The sequence below is a fragment of the Arachis ipaensis genome, chromosome B10 (genome assembly GCF_059453495.1).
Source record: "Arachis ipaensis isolate K30076 ecotype BB chromosome B10, ASM5945349v1, whole genome shotgun sequence".
NCBI classification, from domain to species: Eukaryota; Viridiplantae; Streptophyta; class Magnoliopsida; order Fabales; family Fabaceae; genus Arachis; species Arachis ipaensis.
The window spans coordinates 50,738,155-50,756,378 of NC_142435.1; the positions used below are offsets into that span (position 1 = coordinate 50,738,155).

An 18,224-nucleotide genomic window follows, 5' to 3' on the forward strand; every position below is an offset into this window, starting at 1 on the left:
TATTTTATTTATTTAATAACACTTCTCTTTTTCTTAAAATTCGAACTCTCTCCCTCTCTCTATGTTCGAATTCTCTTTATTCTCTCTCTACCTCATTCTTCTATTCTTCTCTTCTTCTACTCACATAAAGGAATCTCTATACTGTGACATAGAGGATTCTACTATTCTCCTTGTTCTCTTCTTTTTCATTTGAGCAGGAATAAGGATAAGAACATTCTTGTTGAAGCTGATCCTGAACCTAAAAGGACTATGAAGAGGAAGCTAAGAGAAGCTAAAGCACAACACTCTGGAGTGGACCTTACAGAAATTTTCAAAAAAGAAGAAGACATGGCAGCGAAAATAACAACAATGGTGGAGGTGCAAGAAAGATGCTTGGTGACTTTACTGCACCAACTTCTGACTTCTATGGAAAAAATATCTCAATTCCTGCAATTGGAGCAAAAAACTTTGAGCTTAAGCCTCAATTAGTCTCTCTAATGTAGCAGAATTGCAAGTTTCATGGACTTCCATTGGAAGATCCTCATCAGTTCTTAGCTGAATTCTTGCAAATTTGTGACACTGTTAAGACCAATCGGGTTAATCCCGAGGTCTACAGACCTATGCTTTTCCCTTTTGCTGTAAGAGACAGAGCTAGGACATGGTTGGACTCACAACCTAAAGAAAGCCTGAACTCTTGGGAAAAAGTTGGTCAATGCTTTCTTGACCAAATTCTTTCCACCTCAAAAGTTGAGTAAGCTTAGAGTGGAAGTCTAAACCTTCAGACAAAAGGACGGTGAATCCCTCTATGAAGCCTGGGAAAGATACAAGCAATTGATCAGAAGGTGTCCTTCTGACATGCTTTCAGAATAGAGCATCTTATGTATATTCTATGATGGTCTGTCAGAATTGTCCAAGATGTCATTGGACCGCTCTGCTGGTGGATCTCTTCATCTGAAGAAAATGCCTGCAGAAGCCCAGGAACTCATTGAAATGGTTGCAAATAACCAGTTCATGTACATTTCTGAAAGAAATCCTGTGAATAATGGGATGACTCAGATGAAAGGAGTTCTTGAGATTGATACTCTGAATGCCATATTAGCTCAGAATAAAATATTAACTCAGCAAGTCAATATGATTTCTCAGAGTCTGACTGGAATGCAAGCTGTATCCGGCAGTACTAAAGAAGCCTCCTCTGAAGGAGAAGCTTATGACCCTGAGAATCCTGGAATGAAAGAGGTGAATTACATGGGAGAATCCTATGGAAACACCTATAACCCTTCATGGAGAAATCATCCAAATTTCTCAAGGAAGGATCAACAGAAGCCTAATCAAGGCTTCAATAATAATAATGGTGAGGGAAATAGGTTTGGCAATAGCAAGCCTTTTTCATCATCTTTTTAGCAACAGATAGAGAATTCTAAGCAGAGCCTCTCTGACTTAGCAACCATAGTCTCTGATCTATCTAAGACCACTCTCAGTTTCATGACTGAAACAAGGTCCTCCATCAAAAATTTGGAGGCACAAGTGGGTCAGCTCAGTAAAAGAGTTACTGAAATCCCTCCTAGTACTCTCCCAAGCAATACAGAAGAGAATCCAAAGAGAGAGTGCAAGGCCATCAATATACCCAAAGTGGTCGAACCTATATAGGAGGAAGAGGCAGTGATTTCCAGTGAGAAAGACCTCAATGGACGTCTACTGACCACTAAGGAGTTCTCTAATGAGGAACCAAAGGAATCTGAGGCTCATACAGAGACCATAGAGATTCCACTGAACTTATTGTTGCCATTCATGAGCTCTGATGATTATTCTTCCTCTAAAGAGGATGAAGATATTGTTGAAGAGCAAGTCGCTCAGTATCTAGAAGCAATCATGAAGATGAATGCCAAGCTATTTGGTAATGAGACTTTGGAGGATGAACCTCTATTGCTCATCAATGAACTGAATGCTTTAGTTCAACTGAAATTACCTCAGAAGAAACCGGATCCCGAAAAGTTCTTAATACCTTGTACCATAGGCACCATGACCTTTGAGAAGGCTCTGTGTGACCTGGGGTCAGCTATAAACGTCATGCCACTCTCTATAATGGAGAAACCAGGGATCTTTGAGGTACAAGCTGCAAGAATCTCATTAGAGATGGCAGACAAATCAAGGAAACAGGCTTATGGACATGTAGAGGATGTCTTAGTGAAGGTTGAAGGCCTGTACATCCCTGCTGATTCATAATCCTAGACATTGGGAAGGATGAGGATGAATCCATTATTCTTGGAAGACCCTTCCTAGCCACAACAAAAGCTGTGATTGATATGGACAGAGGAGAGTTAGTCCTTCAATTGAATGAGGACTACCTTGTGTTTAAGGCTCAAGGATCTTCTTATGTAACCACAGAGAGGAAGCATGAAAAGCTTCTCTCAATACAGATTCAAATAGAGCCCTCACACTCAACTTCTAAATTTGGTGTTGGGAGGCTACCATTAAGCTCTGAATCTCTGTGAAGCTCTCTAAGAGCTCACTGTCAAGCTATTGACATTAAAGAAGCGCTTATTGGGAGGCAACCCAATGTTATTTAATTATATTTAATTTGTTTTCCATTGTCATTTTATGTTTTCTTTAGGTAGATGATCATGTGGAGTCACAAAAATAACTGCAGAATTAAAGCGGAATAAAAAACAACATCCAAAACAGCACACCCTGAAGGATAGGCTTACTGGCGTTTAAACGCCAGTAAGGATAGCAGAATGGGCGTTTAACGCCCAACCTGACAGTATTCTGGGTGTTAAACACCAGAATTGGCAGGCAGATTGGCGTTTAACGCCACAAAAGGGTGTCTAGTGTCTGGCTGGCGTTAAACGCCAGAATTGGCAGACAAACTGGTGTTTAACGCCAGAAAAGGGTGTCTGATGGGCGTTAAACGCCAGAAAGGGGGCATCAGCCTGGCGTTTAACGCCAGAAAAGGTAGCAGAGTTGGCGTTAAACACCAGAAATGGCACACAGATGGCATTTAAACGCCAGAAAGGTGCAGAGAGCAGAATTTCTTGACACCTCAGGATCTGTGGACCCCACAGGATCCCCACCTACCCCACCTCTCTTTCTCTCCTCTTCACACCTTTCAATAACAATCTTCCCCAAACACCATTCACGTATCAAATCCTACCCTCTTCTCCATACTCTCTTCACCACTCATATCCATCAACTATTCCCCAAAACCCATCATAAAACCTCACCTACCTCACCATTCAAATTCAAAACATTTCCTTCCCAAAACCCAACCCCTTCATACACAACTTCCCTCTCTCTCCTACCCTATAAATACCCTTCCTTACCACCTTCGACATACCCCTCCATCTCCTCCATTTCCTCTTCTTCTCCTCCCTTCTTTCTTCTTTTGCTCGAGAACGAGCAAACCTTTTAAGTTTGGTGTGGGAAAAAGCTCTTTTTTTGTTTTTTCCATAACCATTAATGGCACCTAAGGCCGGAGAAACCTCTAGGAAGAGGAAAGGGAAGGCAGTTGCTTCCAACTCTGAGTCATGGAAGATGGAGAGATTCATCTCAAAAGCCCATCACTAGAAAGAGGATGGAGCAAACAAAAGAGCCCACTCATGGATCTCAACAAGAGCATGAGGAAATTCCTCATCAAGAAATCCCTGAGATGCCTCAAGGGATGCACTTTCCTCCACACAACTATTGGGAGCAACACAACCTCTTTAGGAGATTTGAGTTCTAACATGGAGCAACTAAGGATGGAGCACCAAGAGCACTCCATTATCCTCAATGAAATCATAGAGGACCAAAAGGCCATGAGAGAGGAGCAACAAAGGCAAGGAAGAGATATTGAGAAGCTAAAGCACTCCATAAGATCTTCAAGAGGAAGAACTAGCTGCCATCACTAAGGTGGACCCGTTCTTTAATTTCCTTGTTCTTATTTTCTTGTTTTTCGGTTTTTATGCTTTATGTTTTATCCATGTTTGTGCCTTTATTACATGATCATTAGTGTCTAGTGTCTATGTCTTAAAGCTATGAATGATTCTATGAATCCCTCACCTTTCTTAAATGAAAAATATTTTTATTTGCAAAGGAACAAGAAGTGCATAATTTCAAAAATTATCTTAAAGTTAGCTTAATTATTTTGATGTGGTGGCAATACTTTTTGTTTTCTGAATGAATGCTTGAACAGTGCATATTTTTTATAGTGAAGTTTATGAATGTTAAAATTGTTGGCTCTTGAAAGAATAATGAAAAAAGAAAAATGTTATTGATAATCTGAAAAATCATAAAAATGATTCTTGAAGCAAGAAAAAGCAGTGAAAAGCAAAGCTTGCGAAAAAAAAATTGGCAAAAAATAAAGAAAAAAAAAGAATGAAAAAGAAAAAGAAAAGCAAGCAGAAAAAGCCAATAGCTCTTTAAACCAAAAGGCAAGAGCAAAAAGCCGATAACCCTTTAAACTAAAAGGCAAGGGTAAAAAGGATCCAAGACTTTGAGCATTAATGGATAGGAGGGCCCAAAGGAATAAAATCATGGCCTAAGCGGCTAAACCAAGCTGTCCCTAACCATGTGCTTGTGGCGTGAAGGTGTCAAGTGAAAAGCTTGAGACTGAGCGGTTAAAATCGTGGTCCAAAGCAAAAAAGTGTGCTTAAAACTCTGGGCACCTCTAATTGGGGACTCTAGCAAAGCTGAGTCACAATCTGAAAAGGTTCACCCAGTTATGGGTCTGTGGCATTTATGTATCCGGTGGTAATACTGGAAAATAAAATGCTTAGGGTCACGGCCAAGACTCATAAAGTAGCTGTGTTCAAGAATCAACATACTGAACTAGGAGAATCAATAACACTATCTGAATTCTGAGTTCCTATGGATGCCAATCATTCTGAACTTCAAAGGATAAAGTGAGATGCCAAAACTGTTCAGAAGCAAAAAGCTACTTGTAACAACCCAATGTTCAGTACGCCTAGGACATACCAGAAACTGAGTGCTACCAATTTGTCATCCTAATTATTATCTATTATTTATTATATGAGCCTGATTCATTGTTAAAAGCGTAGTTAGTTAGTGAGGTACTTTTTTTTTTGAAAACATTTGAATTAATAAACATAATCATTTATAATCAATTCACAAATAATAACAGATAAAACAGTTATAAACAACCACACATAAATACATCACAAGTAGTTGACAACATTCGGTGATTCAGCCTTTATTAGAATATAGACTATTAGTTAGAACACCCCTAGATATAGCTAAATAATATCTATATACATATATATACATACAACATCCTAGGTCCTGACCTGTTCAAGAGGTCCCTAAGCTGGCACCTAGGCTAGCCTAGACTCTATACTCACCTAGTCCCTCTAAACTACTAAACTGAGGGAAAGTACGTTCTAAGTCTTCACAACTCAAGTCAGGTGGAACGTCATCAAAAGATAGAACCTACTATTCCTATGCACGATCAGACGTTGCCATATGACGTCTCTCTGGTACCTCATCAGGTAGCCACACAACAGGAGTCTCGTACACAGGATTTAGGCTAACGTGCGCATACGAACGGGGTGCAGACGTTGGCCGGTCTCATAGTGTATACATATAAACAGATAAAGAGATTCACCCTAGACTCAGAAGACTATCTAGAGCGGAATTCTCTTTGCGAAACGGTCATCGGTAGATTACGGAAGGGTACTTCTGCTTCCATCTGAAGGGGGAAGGGAGAGAGAAGGGGTAAGAACTGGAGAGTTCTTAGTAGGGCCGGGGTTATTAGTTAAGTTCATTAATTTGTGTCGCTTAGCAGACATATAGCAGAATATAGAAATGCAGTAAACAGAAGACATATGAATAGAGAAAATAGAGTAAACTGAAAACAGATCACAAACAGAAGAATGTAAGAAAGTAAAACACAAACACAGAGAAGAGAATACAAACAAGGAAAACATACATTCATACAACAATCATAATAGAGGAAATGCACAACCAAGTATGATGCATGTCTGTCCTATGCAGGCCATGAGCTCACGTGTCGGTTTACACCCTGCATCCCGACATTACCTAGGAACTAGTCCTAGATATGGCTTTATCTCTGTAGGTGAACTTCGGCCTACAGAAACAGCACTCCCATAAGTGAACTTCGGCTTACAGGAATAGTTCAATCACAACATAACAACTTTCTATAGGTGAACTTCGGCCTATAGAAATGGCACCTCTGTAAGTGAACTTCGGCTTACAGAAATAGTCTAATTACATCACAACAACTTTCTGTAGGTGAACTTCGGCCTACAGAAATAGCACCTTTGTAAGTGAACTTCGGCTTACAGAAATAGCGCCCCTGTAAGTGAACTTCGGCTTACAGGTATCACAACTCTCTGTAGGTGAACTTCGGCCTACAAGAGCAACACCCTGAGATACACAGTTGAAATTCACTGCAGGTGAACTTTGGCCTACAGGAATAACAACTCACTGTAGGTGAACTTGGGCCTACAGGACCTCTAGGGCCAACAGAAAAGCAGCAGATGAATATACAAATATCTCTGAAGTTGCCTTAACGCAACAAATGACCTTTCAACAGGCCTTCTGCTTGTTCTCTATTCTCTTTATCATATTACTCTTTTCACTTTGTCTTTTTACTCTACTCTGATTATTTTTTTCTCTATATCTCTTTACTTTTCTCTGGTTACTCTGTTCTCTATGTTTTCTTTACTCTGCTCTGATTTCTCTGCTTAACGTATGTATTTAAAGCTTATGTAAATTTCGGTATGAATAGTATGCCTGTCCCAAGTATAGGTTCATTAAGTCTATACTGAAATAGTTTAACTTTTCATATAATACCTAACCCTAGTCGCAACTCAAGGACTAACTATATTGCCCTAGTTCGTTCACTAATTTCTGTCTGTTTTTCTGTCATTAAAACCTTACAGACTTTTTCTTTGATTTTTATCTTTTCTTTAACTTCTTATCTTTCATTTATCTTTGCCTCACTAACATGTTATTACCACTCCCTAAGTATTTTATGAAGGTAATTATGAGATTCTGCGCTTAAAGTTGTCTTTCTAAAGCTTTTACAGAAAACTGCATTTTTTCATTATTTTATTATTTTTATTAAAATATTATTTTTAATTAAATATTATTATTTAATATTTTATCATTATTTAATATTTTATTACTAAATTTTCGAAAATTACCTTGCCTTTACCTTTTAACCTTTAAAATTAACTTTTTACCACCCGTAACTTTTAATATTTCTACTTTAACCACCCTAACTTTTAGAAATTACAAAATAACCCCCCAAACACCAAATTAATTACTTCCTTGCCCTTTTATGAATCAAAAAGGTGTTCTTCATTGTTCTTCACCACACTCAAAGTGTTCTTCATGTTCTTCATAAATTCTTCAGATTCTTTCTCTGTTTTTACCCGTTTTTCAGTCTTTTCAACAACCGATTTTTACTATAATTCATAATAAATTAGCAGCCACTAAAACCCCATATTTTATACATGATTTCAACACAAATTGAACCTCAATTTAAGCCTAGGGTTTCGTTTTTCCAGCTGCTCCAAGAATATGAACTTAAAGCTTGAATTTCATCAAATTTCATCAAAATTTCACCAAATTTTCATCAAGAATCAATCATATATGAAACCAATTTTTAGCACAGCCAAATCATACAACATTCACACAACTCAAACACAAATAATCAAGATTAATTTCGTTATACCCTACCTTGTTTTGCTACTCCAAATCCGGTTACTCTTTGAAGTGTTCTTAAAGCACTTTTTCCTCCTAAAATACATAAACAACAACTTTAAAACTCTAAAACATCAACTAAACAAAATTCAGCAGCATCTTAGGAAGGTTATACTCACCTTAAACGTGCAGAAAATCAAAGATCTTTGGCCCACAAGTCAAGCTAAGCAAGAGATCTAAGGAAGAACATCAAGAAAACACATGTTTAAGCATGTTTCCTTGAAAACTGAATTGAAAGGGGAAAGGAACAGCCATCTAACCTTATTTCCAGCCTTGATAAGTTACATGGTTATGTAGAGGAAGAAGAGAGGATCATTTTGGTGAAATCGGAGTTTTGATTTGAGTTTCAGTTCAGAAGAAATCAAGCTTTGAAGATTAAGTTTTCATGAAAGTTTCTCTCTTTTCTCTCTTGTTATTTTCGGCCAAAATGATGAAATGAGACAGCCTTGGAGGTCTTGGGGGTGTAGGGTGAGTTGTGATTGGTTGGCTTGGAGGTGGGTTAAAATAATATTAAAATATCTCAGGTGTATAACTACTAAAACTAGATGTATCGGAACACTTGTAAAAATATCTCTAAAAATTATTTTCTGAGCTACTAGCATAAATGAAACTAGTAACATATTTATTATGAGAATAGAATATGTATAATGAGTGATGTAGCAGAAAACAATCTGACACAAAACTCACCGGCAAGTGCACCGGGTCGCATCAAGTAATAAAAACTCACGGGAGTGAGGTCGATCCCACAGGGATTGAAGGATTGAGCAATTTTAGTTCAGTGGTTGATTTAGTCAAGCGAATCAAGATTTGGTTGAATGATTTGTAACTTGCAGAAATTAAATTGCATGAAAAATAAAGGGAATGGGTAATTTGCATGAAATTAAAGAGAGATGAAATGTAAAGTGCTGAATCTTAAAGAACAAGAAATTAAATGGCAGAAACTTAGAACGTAAGAAATGTAAATTACAGAATCTTAAAGTGCAAGAAATGTAAATGGCTTGAATTGTAAAGGGAATTGGGAATTGGATTTGCAGAAATTAAACAAGGAAAAGTAAAATTGCAACAAGCAGAGAAGTAAAGGATGAGCTTGAAAAACATTAACAGAGAATTGAAAATGGGAATCCAGATCTCAGGACTCAAGAGACTAGATAACCAAGTCTAGATCTCAATGCCTTCCTAGATCCAACAAGAGCAATTGCAAAGAAATTAAAGAAATGTAAAGTGCAGAAAGAGTAGAAACAGAAGCAATTAATAGAAATGGAAATTCAATTGTGCAGTAAAATGAAACAGAGAGATCTCAGGATGAGATTGAAACAGAATTCCTTCAATTCTCCAACCCAAGATCCAAGACAATTGTAATTGAAATTGAAAGCAAGAAAACTAAGTGGAAGGGAATTCAATTCTCCTTCCCCGAGACTTAGAAATTAAAATTTACTCCACACCAAAAGCTCTCCGAAAACTCTCTATCAAAACTAAAGGAAAAGCTCTCCAAAAACTTAAATCCTATGCTATTTATACACTTTCTTCAAATGGTCTTCAAGCCTTGAATTGGGCCTTTGCTCTTGATGGAATTGGGTTGATAGAGGCCTTGGTTGATTGCTCTTGGAGTTTGGAGAAGAACCGAAGTGAACCGGGTTTGGAATCATGAAAGCTTGAGTAAAAGTTTGAGTAAAAGTTTGAGGTAAACGTTTACTCAAACTTTTCATATCAGCCACCCCATCCTTGCTGCTACCAACGTTTGAGCCAAAGTTTGGGGTCAAACTTTTGCTCAAACGTTGGCTCCCCCTTGCACACTCATGGCGCCAACGTTTGCCAAAAAGTTTGAGGCAAACGTTGGCGCAAACTTTTGCTCTCCAGGGTGTGTTGTTCATGGCGCCAACGTTTGCCAAAAAGTTTGAGGCAAACTTTTGCTCAAGCTTTTTGCCCAAAAGTTTGCACAAAAGTTTGAGGCAAACTTTTGGTCAAGCTTTTTGCTCCCTGGTTCGTTTTCACTTATTCCAAAAGTTTGAGCTAAAGTTTAAGGCAAACTTTTGCTCAAACTTTTTGTCCTCTCTTCCTCCTAGCCATTCCTTCTTGCTTCAACCTTTCTCCAAGCTTTCTTCACCTATCATTAATAAACCAAACACATCAAAGCTATGCTCAAAATCATGAGATATTCATTCTTTCATAATATGTGACAATTATATCATAAAACCTCATGAAATTGCATTAATTCATCTATGGTTGATTAAATCAAAGGAAGCATGAAAATCTACCCAATTGGCTTGCTTATGGCTCAAGAAAGTGCATAATTCAATTGAAAATAAAAGAAAAAGGCTAGTGAAACTAGGCTAAGATGACTTGTCATCACAACACCAAACTTAAAGCTTGCTTGTCCCCAAGCAAGGAAACTAATTATGCTCAGAGGTTCTTTCAATTAAGACGGATTGAAGAACAACTTGTCAGGTCCTGTGAGTGAAGTGATCAAGTAACAGTGGGGTGAACTCTAAATTATATGCTCATACAAGGGCTTCAGTGCTTACTAGTCCTCACATATTGGGAGTCTTAGGTCTTAGGATTTTCATCCAAATGGTATCATGGAGATCTCTTTATATGTAGTCACCTTGAAGCAGCTTATAGTTTCTGTGCTTTGGCCTCGACTCTAAGTGTCATGTCTCAAAGCGGCTCTTTAGATAAGCTTTCAATCAATACTCCTAAACCAGTTGGTTTTAAGGTATTAGGTGTTAAAGCACCCCTAAGGATTTACTTGCTCAAGCCTCTTTCTTTGACACAACTCAACCACAAGCATTTACTAGGCTAACAACTCTTTGAGTTTTGTTTCTTCTTTCTTTTTTTGCCTAGTAATTGATGCTCAGAGCCTTGGGCCATGTTCTTTTTGCTTTTGTATTTTCTTTATTTTCTTTTGTTTTGTTTGCTGCTTCTTGGATCAATAGATTTTTGAGAATCTCCACAATACTTCTTTTAACTTCATGTCCTGCCTATGAGCTCCCATGCAAGTTTTCATAAGCATGCAACCTCAATACATAATCATACAACTAGAACCACCACTTCTCCTAATCTTTTGCTTGCCTCAAAATTGTTTAATTCCTCAATCCTTCTTTTCAAAGAACTTTCATGTGATGTATTTTTTTGAAAAATTGAGTGCAAACAAGTTTTGGAGAGTATGATGTTGTAAATGATCAAGCGTCTTGCTTATTGAATTTCAGAAGGAAAAAAAAAACTATCCTAAACAGACAGATAATCAGGGAAACAAAACCACTCTCAATCATAGCAGTGTTTGATGTAAGATAATCACTTAACAATACAACCTTTTGGAGTTCGCTTGCTTTACTCCTCATCATCATCATCACTGATCCACACATTCCTCTTTCATCTCTTTGGTTGATGATGCTTAATCCTTCCAAAAACTTGTATCGACCTCTGCAATGATATTGAAAGTTGCTTATTCCCCAAGCACTTAGAAACAATGATTAGCATGCATGATTTATTCATGGGCTTTTGTACTTACTTTGGTGTGGGAACACCAAACTTAGTACCTTGCCGATGGTTTTCATGCATCAAATTAACCATGTGTAAAACTCTTTTTCTTTTTCAAAAGCAGTAAAACTGAAAACAGCAGAATAGTTAACTAGTTTGTCTACATGCTTGAAGCTAGCATTATGCAGAAAGTGAGAATGCGTTTTATGATGAAATTTTGGTGGAACACCAAAATTAGAATCCTTCATTCTCCCTTATATTGTTTTGGTGTGCAACACCAAACTTAGCTTCTTGCAATATAGATAAAACTAATTATCCTTTTTATTAAAATAGCTATGAAAAGAAAACTACCTCAGGTTGGGTTGCCTCCCAACAAGCGCTCTTTTATTGTCACTAGCTTGACATCCTTCATTCTTTGATCATGGAGGCTGAAAATCATAGTGCCTCAGCTTTTCTCTTCTTACTGTGAACTTCCTTCCAGTCTTCTCTTTGATGATCTCTAGGTGTTCATGTGGAAGGATCCGGTTCACAGTATAGTACTCAGATAATTGTGGAGGCACCTTCATTGGTTGGGTGTTTAATATCACTTTATCCCCTGGTGAGAAACACTCAGTGGGGATTTTCTGAATCCTAGCATTTCTCCCCTCTATCTCTTACCACTTTCCTCAACCTCCAAAATATTTCAGGATCAAAAGGTGTGGATTCATCGCTCTTTCCTCCTATCACAAAATCAGAAACACAAATAGAACCAGAAACTAAAACAGAGCACTCTGTAACTTGAGTGCAGTTAGAGTTAGTAGAGACAAAGTCTCGAACAGTTAGTGTGCTAGTTCAAAAATAAAAGAAAATGCTTAATCTAGATCACCACCTCACTTAATCATTGTCAATCTATTCAATCCCCGGCAACGGCGCCAAAAACTTGTAGGAAAAGTAAATCAGATCATGAACAGAAATGTAAAATGCAGAGCACTTGCAGAAGAATTAAATTGCTTGAATGTAAATTGAATTCAGTGAGAACAGTAAGCAATGAGAACCAAAGATCAAAATCAAGCTCAATGTAAATTAAATTGTAAACTTGCAGCAAAGGAACTTGTAGTAGAGGAGAAATTAAAATTTCAGAAGAAGAACAAGAGAAATCTTAGACCGAGAGGGAAACAGAATTCCTTCTCCCCTCAATCCAAGATTCCAAACAAAAAGAAAAACTAGAAGAGGGAGAGTTCTGTATTCCTAATGCTCCCTAGTGGAGCTCGCCCCCCCCCCCAATAAAATGAAACAGATGCCTATTTATAGGCATTTTTACAAAATGAAAATGAAATTCAAAACAAATTACAATTAAAATGAAATTTCTATTCTAACTATCTCTTGTGCCTTTGAGTGGTGTCAATTGGGCCCTTGCTCTTGATGGAATTGGGTTGACAAAAGCCTCTGTTGATTGCTCTTGGAGTTGGAGAGAAACCCATTGTGAACCGGGCCATGAATCATAAAAGTTTGAGTAAAAGTTTGAAGCAAACTTTTACTCAAACTTTTTATACCAGCTTCCCTTATTTGCTGCTACCAACGTTTGGGCTAAAGTTTGGGGTCAAACTTTTAGCCAAACGTTGGGCCTTCTTGCATGCATGTTGGGGTACTACTTTGTCTGCTTGTCAACGTTGCAAATTTTATACCCACTATAGACTATTATATATGGTTAGAAAGCTCTGAATGTCAGCTTTCTAACCCAATTGGAATCACCTCAATTGGACATCTACAACTCAAGTTATGCTCATTTGAAGAGGACAAGGTCGCTGGCCTTGGTGTGCAGCGTTTGAGGTAAAGTTTGCCTCAAACGTGGTCGAAAACGCCAGTTCTGGAGGTTCAAACATATTGTCCACCCCATACTATTATACATTGTTGGAAAGCCCTGAATGTCTACCTTCCAATGTCTTTGGAAGCGCATCAATTGGAGCTCCACAGCTCGAGTTATACTCCGTCGAAGGTGCAGAGGTCAGTTGGCCTCACTGCAGGTTGCCACCATGTTCGTTTATGCACATTGCGGGGCAGTTTTCTCCCTCAATTTTAGTGTCCACCATGCAGTGCCATATATGCTTGGAAAGCTATCGATTCCTACTTTCCATTGCTTTTTGAATCACCTCATTTGGAGCTTTGTAGCTCAAGTTATTCTTGTTGGAAGTATACCCCTTGTATGCCTTGTGGTGTGGCGCCAACGTTTGCCAAAAAGCTTGAGGCAAACGTTGGCGCAAGCTTTTTCCTCCAGGGTGTTTGTTTTGTGATGCCAACGTTTGCCAAAAAGTTTGAGGCAAACGTTGGCTCAAGCTTTTCTCCCAAAAGTTTGAGCTAAAGTTTGAGGCAAACTTTGGCTCAAGCTTTTTGTCCTCTCTTGCTCTTTGTATTGAGCCACGCTTTTCTTCCTTTGGGCCACGCTTCTCTTCCTTTGGGCCACGCTTCTCTTCCTTGATTTGGTCATGGGCCACGCTTTTAGAAGCGTGGCCTAAGCCTCCATATTGTGCTCCAACTTCAAAGTGTGCCCAAAATTCCTCTTTTCTTCTTTTTAGCTTATTTTGTGCTCTTTTTGCTTCTTTTTCTTCTTATTTCCTGCAAAGTTTATCAAATCAAAAGATCAAAGAAATATATCATTTAAGCACCAAAGAATGCAATATTTAAGCACTAATCATAAATTTCTTGTATGAAAAAGCATAGAAAAACATGACATGATGACATGTCATCACAACACCAAACTTAAACCTTGCTTGTCCCCAAGCAAGAAAAGAATCATGCAATAGAGATTGACAATCCAAGGTAAGAAGAATAGCAACTCAATGTTCATGGTAAGCTAGTTTTCTAAGCATGCTACAATCACAAAAGAAATGTAAATGATTGATGCTTCCATCTAGCTCAATTTATGAAATCTTTCTCTTATATTTCTTCCTTGAAACAAGCTTTTGATTTTTTTTATTAGCTTCTCTTTTTGGGTGCTTTGCCCCATGAGTTGATAACAAAGCTATGACTTCTAAATGCTTTGTTTTCAAGTATTACCACTTGATACATAAGCACCACAAGCATTTGATTAGAGGACTTCATTAAGCTCATTTTTTTCTTTTCTTTTCTTGACTTTCTAATCATTGATGCTCAGAGCCTTGAGCTTTGAGGGAGTGCTTTTGCACTTTGAGCCTAACCTTGACTTCTAAGTGTTTTGTTTTCAAGCATTTGGCTTGATACATAAACACCACAAGTACTTAACAAATAAATTGCCATTGGTACTCAGAGCCTTCAGCTTTCTCATTCTTTCCCTTTTTCTTTTCTTGCTTTAATTATATTTGCCTCTTCAAGGTTTTCATGATTTTCAAAAGATTTCACAAAATGTCCTAGATGAAAACTTCAATTAAATAAAATCCAATGCAATTAAGCAACAATCAAACATACTAGCTTTCCAATACTTTTATGCACATGCTAAAATCTTCTTTAATGCCTTGTTTGTTTATGATCATGATACTTTACTGCTTTTGAATTCACAAAACTCAAGTTGATAGTCATAATGCATGGCAACATGTTACAAATCAGTATTCAAGCTATGCTTATTCATACCGCACATGCACATAGAGAATATAAAGACAATTATGCATTGTAAGTGCTGGAAATAAATGAGGAGAAAAGGAACTCTACAACCTTGTAGTTCATCTTCATTATTGTTGTCCTTTTTCCTCTATTCTTCCTCCTTCCCTTGCCAAACTCAGAATGCTTTCTCATCCTCAAGCAACAATTAGAACAATGGCTATAGGGCTAAGATGGATCATGAATGTCTTACACAATGAAATGTTAGTAGCACATGTGTTTTAAGCAAGCAAAATTAAAGATAACAATCAAGGCATAAGAGACAGAGACATTATGATTGTATAGATAAGAAGGTGTGCACAATACATTGCATAAAAGATAAGTGGCACACCAAACTTAGTGTGACACTTTCACTTGGATTAATGCAAGTATCTTGTAAGAATTGGAACCAAATTTTTGTTGCATAGCAAAACCAAACTTAGAATGCAACCATATGTCAATTTATTTGAACTAAAACTAAACAAAAGAAGCTGTTATATGTTAAATACAATCACCAAATGAAGAGTCTGTTATGAATAAGGATGTCTTGGTGATGTATTAACAAAAACAGTTAATGAAGGAAAGCATTAAAAACAAGTAAATAAATGAAACAAAGAGAAAACAAAAATTATCCAACTAAGAAGAAAAATAACACTGTAAAAGGCAATATGATTATACAGACAAGTGATGTTGCTGGATTGATTTGCATAGAAAAATAGGTGGCACACCAAACTTAGAATCTTGGTGTGTCACTTTCATGTAAAATTGATGCAATCATCCATGAAGATGGAAAACAGTTTGTTGCAGGGCAACACCAAACTTAGAATGTAACCATATGCCAATTTATTGAAATTTAAACAAAGCAAGGAAAAGAAATGTACCTACTGTCTACCTGTTCTTTACTTTCTTCATCTTCTTCCAATTTGTTTAGAGAAATGACTTCAAAGGAGGAGAAGATTCAGCTATTACCCCCTGTCTTGGTCTCTCCTCAGCAAGCTTTCTTTTGTTAATGGCTTGATTAAGCTTGCTTACTGGATCAGGGGGAGGATTGTTTGCAGTTGACCTTCTCATGAATGTTGTCCTTGGTATCTTGGTCACAATCCTCTTCTTGGTGCTTTTGTTAATTGCCTTCACTTCCTTGAATCCAAGTCTTGGTGGTTGTGTGATTGTTGGAGTCTTCTTTTCATCAAGAGTCTCTTGCAATGGTGGTTTTGTGGATTCTTCCTTCATGTACTTCTCTGCTCACTTGAGTTTGGAATTCTTTGATTGTCTTTCTCACTTTCTTGCTCTTCCACTTCCTCCCTTGCACCCAACATTTGACTTAATAGCTTTTTCATTGAGGAGGTTTATTGATCTTCCCAACATTTCTTCATCTCCTCTTCATATTTTTCAATCACAGATTCAATTGTCAAGAGTTTTTGGGTCAGGGAAATTTGTGAGAGTTGTGATTCTTCATGTTCCTTTGTCATCTCAAGTGTAGTTTCATTTTTAACCACCTCATTCTTCATTGGAAGTTCACTTGATGCAGTAGCCTCCTCATCTTGTTTTTCCACTTTATCCTTCACATCCATCAATTGGTCTTCATCCTTACTATTTGATGGTTCTAAGTTTTTCCTTATGTTCTCCAGGTGCTCATTCGTCCTCTGACGGATGATTTTTTCCCTTTTCCAGGCTTTCATTGTCTCCTCCTCATATTTTTTGAACATGGACTCAAGCTTTGAAAGCCTTGAGTGGTTCATGGAAGTTTGTGTGGGTGGTGAGTTTTGAAAGGGGCTTTCGGTTGAAGTATGGTCAAGTGATGGTATCTTTGGATGAATATCATATGGAGCACTAGAATTCCCTTCCCAGCCACCATTAGAATCATGACTTGCATCATTTTGTGGTGGAGGGAAATATCCCATATGATTTTCTTTCTCATCTTGTGGTTCTGAAGCATAGCTCCATGAATTGGAATGCCCAGAATTTGAAGTTTCTTGGTGATATTCCCAACCACCATTAGAGATTGGTGATGGTGGGTGATATCCCATAAAATTTTGTTTGACCATAAGATGAGTTGAACTCCATTTGTATTTTGTAAACATCAATGAAATTTGAAAATCATGTCATAGAGAAAGAATTTCTTAGTGAGGCAATAACTCAAACACCTTGGTTTCAATTTAAAACAGAAAATAAAAATAAAGAAAATGCTTGATCTAGACTTCTCACCCACTTAATCATTGTTGATCTAAATCAATCCCCGGCAACGGCGCCAAAAACTTGATGTAGCGGAAAACGATCCGACACAAAACTCACCGGCAAGTGCACCGGGTCGCATCAAGTAAAAAAAACTCACGGGAGTGAGGTCGATCCCACAGGGATTGAAGGATTGAGCAATTTTAGTTCAGTGGTTGATTTAGTCAAGCGAATCAAGATTTGGTTGAGTGATTTGTAACTTGCAGAAATTAAATTGCATGAAAAATAAAGAGAACGGGTAATTTGCATGAAATTAAAGAGAGATGAAATGTAAAGTGTTGAATCTTAAAGAACAAGAAATTAAATTGCAGAAACTTAGAACGCAAGAAATGTAAATTGCAGAATCTTAAAGTGCAAGAAATGTAAATGGCTTGAATTGTAAAGGGAATTGGAAATTGGATTTGCAGAAATTAAACAAGGAAAAGTAAAATTGCAACAAGCAGAGAAGTAAAGGATGAGCTTGAAAAACATTAACAGAGAATTGAAAATGGGAATCCAGATCTCAGGACTCAAGAGACTAGATAACCAAGTCTAGATCTCAATGCCTTCCTAGATCCAACAAGAGCAATTGCAAAGAAATTAAAGAAATGTAAAGTGCAGAAAGAGTAGAAACAGAAGCAATTAATAGAAATGAAAATTCAATTGTGCAGTAAAATGAAACAGAGAGATCTCAGGATGAGATTGAAACAGAATTCCTTCAATTCTCCAACCCAAGATCCAAGACAATTGTAATTGAAATTGAAAGCAAGAAAACTAAGAGGAAGGGAATTCAATTCTCCTTCCCCGAGACTTAGAAATTAAAATTTACTCCACACCAAAAGCTCTCCGAAAACTCTCTATCAAAACTAAAGGAAAAGCTCTCCAAAAACTTAAATCCTATGCTATTTATACACTTTCTTCAAATGGTCTTCAAGCCTTGAATTGGGCCTTTGCTCTTGATGGAATTGGGTTGATAGAGGCCTTGGTTGATTGCTCTTGGAGTTTGGAGAAGAACCGAAGTGAACCGGGTTTGGAATCATGAAAGCTTGAGTAAAAGTTTGAGGCAAATTTTTACTCAAACTTTTCATATCAGCCACCCCATCCTTGCTGCTACCAATGTTTGAGCCAAAGTTTGGGGTCAAACTTTTGCTCAAACGTTGGCTCCCCCTTGCACACTCATGGCGCCAACGTTTGCCAAAAAGTTTGAGGCAAACGTTGGTGCAAACTTTTGCTCTCCAGGGTGT

At 37.6% G+C, this 18,224-nt stretch overlaps 1 non-coding gene across 1 annotated transcript; it reads right to left on the reverse strand.

Annotated features, from left to right (window-relative positions):
• Positions 1–732: 732 nt before the first annotated feature.
• On the reverse strand, positions 733–840 carry LOC148580002 (small nucleolar RNA R71). Its single transcript, XR_015896415.1, has one exon. It is a non-coding gene; the product is annotated as a small nucleolar RNA R71 (small nucleolar RNA).
• Between the last annotated feature and the right edge of the window lie 17,384 nt (positions 841–18,224).